Source organism: Anabrus simplex, chromosome 2, assembly GCF_040414725.1.
Source record: "Anabrus simplex isolate iqAnaSimp1 chromosome 2, ASM4041472v1, whole genome shotgun sequence".
Lineage (NCBI taxonomy): Eukaryota > Metazoa > Arthropoda > Insecta > Orthoptera > Tettigoniidae > Anabrus > Anabrus simplex.
Window position 1 is genome coordinate 898,994,321 of NC_090266.1, and position 12,885 is coordinate 899,007,205.

The following is a 12,885-nucleotide window of genomic DNA, read 5'->3' on the forward strand; positions in this document are numbered from 1 at the left end:
ATTATGCTCCAATCAATAGTTCACATAGAAAATCACAACAATTAATTTATTACGACGTGTACAATTTACAACAAAGAGAACAGCTGGAGTGGCCATTTCAAAAAATTTGGACTGGAGGCGTTTGATCATCTAGGGAACGTGAAACGGCTTGAAGCACTACGTGGAAAGTCCAACGTCACATTTTCTACTCTGACTCTGAACTTTCTTGGTGCATCTTAGATGTGAAACTTCCACGGTATGTTGAGATGTTTGTCCTTTCTCCGGAATGAAATATGCATTTTTTTGTACATTCCGTACCGTTTGCTGACATTTCGAATACATTACAGTATTCCTCGTCAAGGCGACTGAAGTACACCTACTCGACCCGAAATAATCAATCTCCCAGGCGCATCTGAGTCCAACCGCACTCAATAAAACACGCTATAATATTCTTAGAAACATATATATATATCCCTAACCTAACCCTCGTAATAAAATCAATACCATCTCGATCAGTTGCCACGGAACACGAAAAGAAAATGCACTAAATAAACTTTGGGAACTACATACCAGTGGCCAGAATCAATCACCCTTCAATGGGTTTTCTTGGTGTGAGAACTAAATATGTCAAACCAGATCATGCGATACTAACTATGCGGGCATACCCAGCTGACTAGGTTATAGCAAAACCAATGACCTCCCTGTCCCTTGAAACCACACTGCTAGATAGAACCCTTTCCTTTAGCAATAATACACACACGACATTTGAAAAAACCCGTAAGAAAAATGGTATAAACAAAAACAAGTCATTAAAATAATCACCAACATGTCAATTTAACGCCCCAATCTTATCGGGTATATCATCCAACCAGCTATGGCCGAAATTCCGTTCTAATGAAATGACTCCCTAATCATAACAGATTCCCACTCTAATATTAAACCCCACCTTCACTACAATACGTCATATATCCAATTGATCCGACCTGCCCAGCTAGTGGTTATAATTGAGGATCAAACGCATCTCCACTGTCGACAGTTGCTCCTGAAAACCTTAGAATCCAAGCTAAAAACTGAAGTACTAAATTGAATTCACTGTTATACAAGCAAGAGATATGTCCTAAACCTTTATGATCCACTGCTATTTACTTCCAAAATCAGGGCTGATCTACAACTTTCCCAGACGAAAGAATTAGTAAACTACACAAGAAGATAAATATCATTAAAAAGTGCGACATGAGATGTATAACACAACCTTCCGATCAACTCCGTAAATTCCAGTCATTGAGCCACTCAATGATCTGCCTCAAATAAACTTCAATTGAACATCAATGAGTAAGTTTCGCACAACATACAGTTCTTCGTGGGATCCGAACCAGAGAACAAAATTCACAAAATCACTTCGAACACTAGCAATTATCACGTGTACCCTCTAGGCGAAACCAGGGATCCAAAACTCGTGTACACACAATACGAAACACGCGGCAACGCTCAAAACTGAAAAACAGTGGCTCACTGGCTACACTCTGTCCCAAAAATCGTATACACACATATAAATATACAGGGGCCTAAATCACCACCTGGATGCATTTCACTCACTGGAACAAAAATACTACGGAATCTGAAGTCAGCTGACCCCCACCACGTAAGAATTCTAGCGAAAATAAACACTACGCTCAGAAATCTTAGCCTCAGTTGCCTGAAAATATTACGGAATATCTCAAAAATAATGCGGAACAACAACACACGGGAATAGTCTGCGCAAAATTTAATAACAAATCTTCGCACGGCTGCAAGCTCCGCCGACAATTGTCTTGCAGGTGCACTCCGACTTCGTCGGGTGGTTAAGGCCAGATATCGGTCCTGCTGTGAGGTGGTTACCCTTGGTCGATCTGGTGCTGGCCTACGACTAACATCTCCTGTTTCTCGAAATCGTCTTCAAAGCCTGGAAATGACACTTTGTGGCACATTCAAGGATACGGCGACTTCGGCCTGTGTCTGGCCTGCTTCCAGGCGACCGGGTATTCTACCGTGCAAAACGGGGTCCAAATGGCGTCGTTGTGCCATTATGTTGTCATATTCACCACGAGGCTAAACTCTGCAGACTTTAAAAGGAAAAACACGACTGAGGGAATATGGGGCGCAGGCACTGGCTGTGTTTACCTTGCGGTAACGCCACTAGTCAAAGCAGGGAACACTCCTTTCCTACACAGAGCGAACACGTAGTTTGGTCGGTTCATATGTCGTGTGATTTGCGGTTTATTTCCCGTTGTCCTGCTTACTCGTAACTTATGCTTAACTTTTGGACACTAGTGTATAATACACGAATGCTACTCCCGCACTACACCAAGACTTTACATGCCCACATGTTCTCAGAATACTCAGCAAATGAAGTCTACTTTAATACAAAGTGGAAATGTTACTACTCAGCTGCAAATGAACCAAATATAACGGAACATTATAACTCACAATCAGTTGCGGCCTCTGACCCTTATCAACGTGTTAGCACAGTAATTCTTAGAAACATGGATGCAAACAATTTATGGGTATTACAGCTTAAATAGAAGCGTGCATTTTTAAACTTACACAAATCTCTGTATCACAGAAAATATTACTTCTTGTGACACAGCTCTATACGGTGATATTTGGTAGCAAAATTTCTAAGTTATAACAGACTCATGAAAACCTGGATTATTCGTACAGCTTGTCGGGAGAATCTTCTCAATTGAAATTAGACGATTTTGATAAAACTTCTTGTGTTTGCGTACTTCTTAAACAAGTTTTATCCGTTTCATCACCGAGAAAGATCGTTCAATACAGGCGCTTGTAGCAGGAATAGTCAAAATTAGAGAACAGACATTGGTTACTTCAGGTAATGCCACATTTAATTCTGAACAGTCATGTTCAATATTTATCAATTTCTAGTATGCAGGAGTTAAATTCTGTTGATGCGTAGATGGCGACAACTTGGTTTTGAGAATCAGTTTGTTAAAGTAGCTACCATATGATTTAACCTGAGACTCGAATGACCAAGCACGGAGAGATTCAATGTATGTTTTAGACCCGTCATAACTAGAAGAGAAAGAAATTGCAGCTTATTCAGTTAGCGAGAAACGGTAAGTTATATGTCGAAATACTGTATCAAGTATTTCCCAATACAGTCTCAATAATATTTCTTTTTATCAATTTCCACATCACCAGTTTGCTACATTTTAACTTTAACTTCATTTTCATTTGATGAAAATAATGAATCTTCGTCTGTGCACCTCTTCGAAAACAAATAAAATTGATAACATTTGTTATTCAGAAATCTCTTTACCGGTCGTGGGGTTGGGGGCGCGCACTGTGACCTTGCATCCAGGTGATAGTGGGTTCGAGCCCCACTGTCGGCATCCCTGAAGATGGTTTTCCGTTGTTTCCTATTTTCACTCCAGTCAAATGCTGGGGCTGTAACTTAATTTAGGCCACGACCACTTCCTACCCACTCCTCGGTATTTCCCATCCATCGACGCGATAAGACCTATCAGTATAGGTGCAACGTAAAGCAAATGGTAAAAAAAAGAAAAAGCAATCTCTTTAATTCATTGACCTTCAGAGCACAATATTTTATGTCATTAATGTTAGTTTGCAAAATGCTGAATTAGTTTACTTGCTTGTCCCCTAAAAGGCAGCTTTTGCTCCACCAGGGATCAAACAGCATTTATTAGACAACTACATACCCGTTTGCTTTATTTTCTCAATATGTTCGAACCGATTAATTTTGAAGGCATAGGGATTCCTCTGTTATCGTGCTACTAAACTTCAGTAATGCTATTTTGGAATTGACATGGTCTACAGGCTATTCATGTTGTTTCTTCACTACATAATATCTGTTAACATCAGAGAATGCATTTGTTGTCTGCTGAAAATGAAAGTCAAGGCCAGCAATACAAGGGACACAATTTCCTTCAGGCGCACAGGCATACATCATTTCTGTACCAGGAATCATTACAACGCCGCACTTTGCCCATTTTTCTGTTACCATATAGATATACTGGGAGTCCCCAATTGCATCTTAGCAGTAATACTTCGCCTAGAGAATGAATGTCTTAATAAGACCTAAATAACTCAGCAGCATTCGTCCTCCATCTCAATTGATCTCCCTTTAAGCAACAACAAAACTGTTGCAGGCAGAAGACACGCTCATAATAATCACAACTAAACACCGCAAGCGATTACTACTAATTTAGCTTCTTGACTGCGGCAAACACGCGAGCATGGTTGCAAGCATGGTCAGCTCTATGTTGCTCCAAGTGCATCGAATGCGCAAGCGCTCCCCGACTAAATGCAAGCTCCTCATGTTTGCCCCTGCGAAACGGCAAACAGACCGCACAGTCTTTATATATTCAGTATTCGACAAATGCGAAGCTTTCGTCACTTAAATTGATATTTATGCGCACGAAAATTAGGCTTTATTTTTGTTATAATATGTTATACGGTGTTAAATAAACAATTTAATTACCGTAGTATTATGTGGTCATATTCGTGTATCTTTCGTTTTAGATGATATTAGCTCGGCTAACACGGCAAACATAGACCCGCCACGCCAGCTCACAATATATGCATTTTACTAACCTTTCAATGTAGCTCCTCGCCCGGCTCTGCCAGCAAACCGTTAAGATTGTTTTTGTCATCCATTTGAAAAGATACGTTTAATGCACTGATTCTTGGCTCCTTCATTAAAAATATATACACTTTCATTTCAATAACAACTTGGACACATAACATATTATTTGACGAAGAACAAAAAGAAACACTTCCCCAAACACACGAATTCACGGTACTTTCGCACACGGATTATATTGAAGGTTTTACTATTACAGATTCACACTTTGAAGAAGTTTTCAAAATTTATAAAATCGGATTCTGACACCGACCGTCGTAGATTGTGCCCACGAGACAGAGGCAGAAGCAATCCTTGGTTCCCACACTTGCAAGCTTAAGTAACCTTCAGACTTGGCGCCAATGTTCCCGCGTAATTCTGTGGCGACCAGGTTCATTTTCCAAACTTGCAGGTTATTTTAATTTACAATTAGCGGTCTTGCTTAAAAAATTTAGGCCATCGCACTGATGTTAGATACACAACATTTCCTTCGTAGGTTTTAGGTGAAATCCCTGCGCATGCGTAGATCTGTTTCTACGTCCGGAGGTTCACTAGTTATGTTTCACACAAGCGCTGTGTCGCTAGCCTTGAATACACCTGGATTGGCACGATTGCATCTTAAGCTTACACGGGTCTCCTTCTTAGTTGTTTTTATAATCCAGGAAAATCACTTTTAATGTTACTCTTATGCCTTCTAATTTCAACTGTAGATATTCCCTAATTTCTTCAAATTTGGCCGGAATATTTCATCAACAGCATCAATATCATGTATTAAGCGTACCTCCACCTCCTTGGAGATTGCTCTCGTGGAGCAAATGTTGCTACCTGTGAGATTGGAGACTCGGGTTCTCTCGCTTTTCCAAACAGTAAGCACATGGTCATGGAAGAAATCATGGAGATAGATTTACGCCGTTGAAAGAACTCCAAATAATGACACTCCACACATGGAGAATTTAGGTAACGGTGTCAGTATGTATGTATATAAGTATGATAATATTCTTGCTATTTAATTCGCACTGACACAGATAGGTCTTATGGCAACGACGGGAGAGGAAAGGCCTAGGAATAGGAGGGAAGCGGCCGTGGCCTTAATTATGGTACAGCCCTAGCATTTGCCTGGTGTGATAATGGGAAACCACGGACCATCTTCAGGGCTGCCGACAGTGGGTTTCGAACCCACTATCTCCCGAATACTGGATACTGGCCGCAATTAAGCGACTGGAGCTATCGAGCTCGGTATTCTGAAGATTAATGAGTCCAGTTGTGATTAAAAGTATCACGGGATACCTTCAAAGACGTGCTTCACATTGACTCTATTCACAACATAAAATAAAGGGCAACAAGGAATTAATTTGAGAAAAATTATCTTTTCAACGTTATTAACACAATAAGCTAAGGATTTCCACCTCTTTTAATAAATACATTATTTATTTTAATTTACTTCATTCCTGAAATTAATCTCAAAATTCTAAGTATTCTTGCTTCATTAATATTCTGTTAGGGTGTGAGCTCATTTGTAGGCTTCAGGTTTAAAATCAACCCTATTTCAACTAGAAATAATAATCTGAGAAATTTTAGTCTGTGATTAATCTCACCAAAAATCCTTAAAATTAACGAAAATAATCTTGTTCCTGTTGAGGTATTTCTTCCAAGAATTAATATAGTTATCTGACAAAATAAATTATGTCCAGAATTTGTTCTTGTAGTTAAATATTTACAAATATTCTTTAAAATAGTCGAATAAGAGAATGAGTTCTTATATAATTTGAACTTCTTGATTTAAAAATTGATCTCTAGCAACTGATTAATTTACTGATCACATGATCTGGTTGATTTCATAATCATTGTTGAGTTGTCTTAATTTCACGAATATATTAGAATCTTACTGGGTATTCATAAATTATCACTCAGTTACTCAAGGATAAATTATTAAATCAACACATTTAATTATTAAATTATTTCACTCTTTCCAATTCTGGAAGAATAATCCAAACAAAGGCTCAAATTATTCCCACTGTGGCAGAACACAGTGTAAATTAATACACATCATGTTGGTATGTATGTACGCTTGTATGTCAAATAATACAACACACAAACAATCATCACCTACACTCTATTATGTACTTATTTACACGGTCATAGCATTATAGTTTTAAGTCATGATTTTTATTACATCAAATTCGGTAATCTTCATAAGAGGATGTTAACTTCACACCTGTAAGTTCGATAATTCACACGTCTATTGGTAACTGAATTAGAGGTAAATCACTTAACTGTTCTATTCCCATTTTAATAACAATGTGGTATACTTGAAATCCAATCTTGATGAAGAATGAGATAAACAATGAATCAATCACGTATCCTGATATTACATCTTGACTGACGTGAGCTTTAAGGTGGCTGAAATCACCCTGAATATAGTTGAGTACGAAATAAATTCTATATTGAAATAATCATAAAAATAGAATTGTGCAACTGATTCAGAATTACATTCCAATAGACATCAACTTTAACCGTATTTTTCACCGGCAAATTGACTTAAAGTTAGAGCTCGTTTCGCATTTCAAACACATTGTCACACATAACAAGTTTAACCACTCAACCTCTTATTAAATGTCGTGTTTATTCCGGCGATTTTGTTATTAAGTTTAAATGATTAATTTTACTTCTACCACTTGTACTAGCCAAAATCATGAATAATACTTTGATGACCCTCAAGATATCTCAGAATATAGTCATTATACAAAAGTCTAGTCCGCTACCATTGACATTGATAATGACACTCATCGTATTAAACTTTAAACTTGTTAGATCTCAATTTAATGTTAGGGCCTATTATTATTTCATGATTTATAATGAAGAACGATGATCTGAAAATTACTGATATTTGAAAACATCGCTCTCACACAATATGACACAAAACTACGTCAAAATCTATTGTTAACTATGAGAGTTGAATACTGCTTCAGAACGCTAACTAATAGAACATTATTCTACAATAAGACTGATCGTGTTACATCCTAATAAAGTTTAAGATAAATTAATTTTTCAAATGGTACTCATTTTTACTGGCGATGAGCTTCGATCAGGTTATCTCCATCCTTATCTTCCCGGCAGATTCATCCTTACGCCCGGATGCAGCTTTGATTTACAAGTTATATTGGAGTTGGCATGATGAGATGAAATCCTTCCCATCGTTGTAGTCTTCTTGAATAGCTGCATAATACACTGACTGACAGTGACAATGCAACACCAAGGAGGAGTGGTTCGAAAGGGATGAAAGTTGGGGAAAAAACAGAGACGGCACGGACGAATAATTGATGTTTATTTCAAACCGATATGCAGGTTACACAATGCGCACGTCATCGACTCAGTAGGATGTAGGACCACCGCGAGCGGCGATGCACGCAGAAACACGTCGAGGTACAGAGTCAATAAGAGTGCGGATGGTGTCCTGAGGGATGGTTCTCCATTCTCAGTCAACCATTTGCCACAGTTGGTCGTCCGTACGAGGCTGGGGCAGAGTTTTCAAACGGCGTCCAATGAGATCCCACACGTGTTCGATTGGTGAGAGATCTGGAGAGTACGCTGGCCACGGAAGCATCTGTACACCTCGTAGAGCCTGTTGGGAGATGCGAGCAGTGTGTGGGCGGGCATTATCCTGCTGAAACAGAGCATTGGGCAGCCCCTGAAGGTACGGGAGTGCCACCGGCCGCAGCACATGCTGCACGTAGCGGTGGGCATTTAACGTACCTTGAATACACACTAGAAGTGACGTGGAATCATACGCAATAGCGCCCCAACCCATGATGCCGCGTTGTCTAGCGGTAGGGCGCTCCGCAGTTACTGCCGGATTTGACCTTTCTGCACGCCGACGCCACACTCGTCTGCGGTGACTATCACTGACAGAACAGAAGCGTGACTCATCGGAGAACACGACGTTCCGCCATTCCCTCATCCAAGTCGCTCTAGCCCGGCACCATGCCAGGCGTGCACGTCTATGCTGTGGAGTCAATGGTGGTCTTCTGAGCGGACGCCGGGAGTGCAGGCCTCCTTCAACCAATCGACGGCAAATAGTTCTGGTCGATATTTGAACAGCCAGGGTGTCTTGCACATGCTGAAGAATGGCGGTTGACGTGGCGTGCGGGGCTGCCACCGCTTGGCGGCGGATGCGCCGATCCTCGCGTGCTGACGTCACTCGGGCTGCGCCTGGACCCCTCGCACGTGCGACATGTCCCTGCGCCAACCATCTTCGCCACAGGCGCTGCACCGTGGACACATCCCTATGGGTATCGGCTGCGATTTGACGAAGCGACCAACCTGCCCTTCTCAGCCTGATCACCATACCACTCGTAAAGTCGTCTGTCTGCTGGAAATGCCTCCGTTGACGGCGGCCTGGCATTCTTAGCTATACACGTGTCCTGTGGCACACGACAACACGTTCTACAATGACTGTCGGCTGAGAAATCACGGTACGAAGTGGGCCATTCGCCAACGCCGTGTCCCATTTATCGTTCGCTACGTTCGCAGCACAGCGGCGCATTTCACATCATGAGCATACCTCAGTGACGTCAGTCTAGCCTGCAATTGGCATAAAGTTCTGACCACTCCTTCTTGGTGTTGCATTTGCTCTGTCAGTCAGTGTATGATGTGACGGCACAGTAGAATTATTCTCGGCTTCTTTCAAGTATGTTGAATCTCCCATACGCAGAAAGCTAACAGAATATTTTTTCTATCGATTCACGACCACGTGTTCTGTTTCTGTGGACCTATGTCAAAGACGGAACTTGCTGCATCATCAAATGCAAGATCGCCAGAGTGTGATATCTGAATGAGCTAGTATGTCATATGCCAATGAGTGAGGTGCGAATAAGCGAGAACGAAGTTTGTGGATACCAGCTTATATTCGCTTCACGAAATAGAGCTGCGTTGCGATAAAATGTCCTATTGCCTGAGATAACTCACTCGTAATAAATCAGTGGTTCAAGAACTTGATTCGAGAATGTTCCAGTGCAACACGCATGAAGTCGGCTTCAGCCTTGACATTTCCCTTCTAAGGCACGTGCTGACTTCTCCCCTCATATAGGGTTGCAGCACGAAAAAATAACAAGTCTCTGCGCTGGCCGAGCGGACTGGTTTTAAACATCTGCTCACATCGAGATTATCACACACACAAACACACAACACGAGGCAGTGAATAATTTTTGTGTGAACAATCTCACACAATAATATTAACAAACGCAATTAATTTGCCGGGGATAGTATGTATGTACATACTTGTATGCATATATGTATTGTACCAGGAAACGTTCGTGGGTTTAGGGCGTAAGAAGGATCCCAGGTAGTGGAACTTGATTTTGGAGCCGATACAGCGTAGGATAGAATCGCAGGGCGAATAATAGATGGTTATACTTTTCCAAATAATTTATTAATAATGTTGAATGATTCATCACCCTGCAATATTAATATAGGACTCAGATCTCATAATTGAAAATTGAAATAAGAAATTAAATTTCTGTAGAAAGTTTCTTAGTTTGTTAGCCTTGAAATATAGAACACTTGAAAATCCCAGAGTTCCTTGATGTAATATGAATATTAAATTTTGAAAAATAAATTTATCATTAAAGATGAACTTTTGAGAAATGATGAAAAACTACGAAATATTGTTCACACGCAGCACTGGAAAGATCACTGTTCAAGATTGATAAGAAAAAGTCAGTCAGTTTGTGACTACTCACTTAGTAAAGAAAATTTGGCTTACAAATGTTGATGTGGAGAATGGGAGTCTGGAACATTCCGCGGAGTGTGGATGGAGACTCGAACTCGATGTTCCAAGAAGAAACCACGTTGACGCCCCTCGATGGGTACCATAGATGAGATGATGTCTGAGGTAGCTGGATCTTGCAGAATTTCACCAAGATTTCCGCTGCTCGCGGAGGTGATTTTACCACACGGAAAGTTCAATTCGCGCGAGTAGTAATTACAGATGCTATCATTCACTGTCAAACACAGTTCAGTTCGTATTTTAATTTTATGACGTTAAATGAATAATTACAGTCCTTGCTGCATAAAACACTATTTAAAATCGTCACTGAGAACGTCCATAAATACACAGTTCAAACACTTGAAAAAGCTACGTGTAATAATTCTCATCACAGTCTCTGATCAGAGTCTCTGATCACAGTCCCTGAATCACTATCCTAGCAGATAACACTGATTTTCTGGTAGTGATAATATTATATTAGCTTAGAAAAAGTTCTTAATATTCACCAAGTTTATCACTGGAGTAAGTCGTGTCCTAATATGGCACGAACACTACGTAAATAAAGACACAGTTCAAGGATGTACTGTATTAGAAGAAATGAGTCCTAGGATAGAGTTATTGTACACGACAGTTTCTGTTTAATGTAGTAGTTCAATATTATGTGAAATTAACTAAGTCCACACGTCATGTTCTAGTCTGTGAATATCAAATGTTTGACTTCGTACTTCAATGATTTCACACGTGTTATATTTCTAAATGTCTGTGGATTATATCGTAGTCGCGGCACGATAGACTAAGTACGGTGCGACGTCTTTTACAAGTGCGACGGCGATTGATTATCCCATAATTTCATCTCCGCGAAACGCGACGGAAAGTACTGTCTTCGAGACTGCACTGACATACTGTACGAGGGTCAGTCTCCCCTCTGTCTCACTCACACACACATACTGCACTGCTCTGCACTGCACTGCTTGTCAGCCTTGACGTAGTGGCATATATATCTGCGCCGGGAGGGGTGGTGTTCTGAATCATGTGACCGAGAGTGCTCAATCTTCTTAAACTTTATATTGTTATAACTCAAAAACTACTGGACAGATTGCTTTGAAATTTACAGGACATTACTTTTACGATGTTTGCTACAATTTAGCGTTGGTCCTGTTCAAATCGGTTAAGGCGTTAAAAGGTTCACGAAAGAAAAATTCTTTCTAGAAATGTCTGTAGGGGAGGCAAGTTTCAAGCGGTAGGTGACATCACTTGACCTCGCCTAGCTCGCTCGTGGAGTCTGGTATGTACTGGAATGTTCCTTCGCTCAGCTGTTCGCATGTCGGACGGAAATTGTATGCTGAAGTAAAGTTTTTTCAATTGATATATGCCAGGGCCTAGGCCTTCCTGTTACAGTATGTATGTATGTATGTATGTATGTATGTATGTATGAATGTATGTATGTATGTATGTATGTATGTATGTATGTATATGTGTATATATGTATGTATGTGTGTATGTATGTATATGGATGCACATACGTATATATGTCTGTCTCCATGGCTAAATGCTCAGCGGTCCCAGGTTCGATTCCCGGCATAACTGGTTAATTTCACTGGCACGGCCGCTGGGAGTATGTGTCGTCATTATTTCATCCTCATCACGACGTGCAGGTCGCCTACGGGAGTCAAATGTAGAGACCTGCATCTGGCGAGCCGAACTTGTCCTGGGACATTCCCGGCACTAAAAGCCATACGCCATTTCATTTCATTTACGTATGTATGCATGTATTAATTACTTGTTATATAGTGTTCTGCTTTTATTACAATGCAGTTTAGGAATGCAATCATACCTCATTTTGCTAACTAGGCTCAAGCTCCCTTAAAAACACATGCATAATACAATTTCATATATGATAAATAGCATATTTTATTGTTGGTAATTGGGGCGTTCAGCAACTCTGTGGTAGTCATGTAACCGGAGTGGATGACGTCCATGCAATACAGGGATAAGTCACTGGGATGCATTGTTGTAAAATTATCCTTCTTTATTTACAGAAATCTGTCATCTTAGGACGATGGAGTCGAGCTCGCACAGTTCGCCCGAACCTCAGGTAAGCTAACTGCATAGTGATAATGCAATATTCGTGAACATTTTGAAACTGACTATTGACGTTTCCTCGACAGGGCTACACAGATTATTTTCTAAATTTCGGCTCAGAAGAAACAATTAAAAAATAAAGTGAATCTGATACTAATGATAATAAGGATGATGAACCAATGATTCGTTAAATTTCATCAAGACATCGCATTAAGTAAAATATTCGTATGTCCAAGTTATTGCATGTATGTTATGTTATGTATGGATGTATGTATTACCGGTTATTTAGTGTTGCAGATTTTAGGAATAAAATCAGACCTCATTGTGATAACTACGTTCAACGTTTCTTCGAAATACACTGGCGGAAAGTGAAATGTCAACACCAAGAAATACATTAGTTTAAAGCAAGGCCCCTCAGAGT